The sequence below is a fragment of the Vigna umbellata genome, chromosome 1 (assembly GCF_029865625.1).
Source record: "Vigna umbellata cultivar VRB3 chromosome 1, Vumbellata_1.0, whole genome shotgun sequence".
NCBI lineage: Eukaryota > Viridiplantae > Streptophyta > Magnoliopsida > Fabales > Fabaceae > Vigna > Vigna umbellata.
Window position 1 is genome coordinate 21,687,320 of NC_142165.1, and position 2,184 is coordinate 21,689,503.

At 29.6% G+C, this 2,184-nt stretch overlaps 1 pseudogene; it reads right to left on the reverse strand.

Annotated features, from left to right (window-relative positions):
- Positions 1-1,206: 1,206 nt before the first annotated feature.
- LOC124827939 (putative lipid-binding protein AIR1 pseudogene) lies at positions 1,207-1,938 on the reverse strand (annotated as a pseudogene).
- Between the last annotated feature and the right edge of the window lie 246 nt (positions 1,939-2,184).

Below are 2,184 nucleotides of genomic sequence, written 5' to 3' on the forward strand. Positions count from 1 at the left end.
ATTTTATAATTTTATAATTTTATAATTTTATAATTTTATAATTTTATAATTTTATAATTTTGTAATTTTTATTAGATACTTAAATTTAATTAAGTTTTATATTCTCTACATTTCATTTACTTTCAATAATTAAAATTTTATTTTAATATTAATTTAAATAAATATTTACACAAATATATTTTTTCTTATTTTAAAATCAAATATAAAATGAAATTGAGGGATTAATTAAATTTTCTACTCTCTGCATTTCATTTACATTCAATAATTACAATTTTATTTTAAAATTAATTTAAATAAATATTTACACAAATATAATTTTTCTTATTTTAAAATCACATATAAAATGAAATTGAAGAATAATTAATTCCAATAATTATATTTAATATTTGGTGATAATTGGAGAGACTAGCTATTTGACATTTGTTAATTGTCCTTTTTATTTTTTTATATTTCTTTTATAATTCGTTTATTTATTTAGCTTTTATTTTCTTAGATTCACGTGCCAAATCACCAATCCACAGGACTGTGTAACCCAACCATTATGCTGACACATTTATTATGTACACTATTTTTTTAACTTAGGGATTATTTATGGTGGATATTAAAAACCTTTATAAAACAAACAAAATAATATTCACCATGCCATTGTAATCTATTTCATACCCAAAATAATATTACCAAAATTCGAGTTCTTGATCATAATTTACTATCTCTTTTACAAGGTATGAATATATTTGTTCATTATTTAAGAATACTTGTTCATAATCCATTTTAGTTCGTCCCCACGTATATTTATCTGATCACATATTTCTCTCCTTATATTTCCTCTATTTGTTGTCAAAATTATGATGATAAAAAAATGTTGGAGAGATATATTCATGTTTTCCAACATATTTTTGGAAATAAAGTTTTATTTTTTTTTCTCAATATTTTGGGCACGTAGTTTTACGTACTAAGATGCTTCTAGAGAAAAAAAATTAAACAAAAATTGTCAACATCATGAAAGCACTACTCTTTTCAACAGACAGGAGAAAAAAAGTGCAGAACTGTTTGGCTAATCATTAGCCTAAGTTAAAAAAATAACATAAGATTTTTTGTTTTTGTTAGGAATATATTTATAACAAAATATTATACTTTTTAAATGATTTAGCATATTATGAGGAATAATAACAGGAATTTAGAGAAAAATAATAGACAATACTGCACTTACATAAATTGATAATAGACACTTGATTGATTGTGAAGTACAAATAAATTGTGCATATTGGTCATTAAGATCTGGTTTAACAAATCAAACCCCTCTCTACCTCCAACATACCCGAAAAACAACCAAAGTTCCCCAAATATACCAACAAAGATCAAAGGTTACTTACTAAGACAAACATGTGTTTGCCAAATTATTAAAATCACACATTGCACAAAAAGAAGAACTGTAAGAAGACAGGAATTTGAGGACACAAGTGATGAGATGAACCTAGCATGATGAATTCTATGGACATTGGAAGCCAGAAGGAACATTTTTCTGGCATGCACTGAGGAGCACACTGAGTGTGATAGGGATATTCAAGTTGATTCCAAGCAGATTGGCTTTGATGGCAGTGCAGAGGCAAAGTGCAGCCTCTAGATCAGCCAAACCCTCAAGCAATGAACAACACTTGCTAGAGACAGGCGAGCCAACAACAACATTAACAAGTCCTAGAATGTCAGCACAAGCCCCTAGCTTCAGTGTGTCCTTAGGGCACTTCCCGGACGGAGGAGGAGGAGGAGGAGGAGATTTGGGATGGCATGTGCCACATGCATAGGTTGATGTGGAGTAGGCAAGGAGAGAAAGCACCAAGATGGTGGCAATAAGCTTGTTGGAAGCCATTGCAAGGTTGAAAATGAAGAAAACTTCTGCAGAGTGTAGTTTGGTTTGAGTGAATCACAATGGGAAAGAGAAGAGAGGTGGACCAATTTAAAGGCAAATTGTGAGGCCTGATCATGTGCATATCTGATTGAGTGGAAGAGAGGGTGATAATGGTACAGTTGGATGTTTTTGTATGCTTCTGAAAACCATGGTTACTTTGCTTAGTGGTTGTTAAAGACTAGGACTATGATAAATAATAACTTAGATTTTTTTTTTCTCACTTACCCTTGTTACTGTTCTTGCTTATTAATGATCATTGTTTTTTATCAGATCCTGCA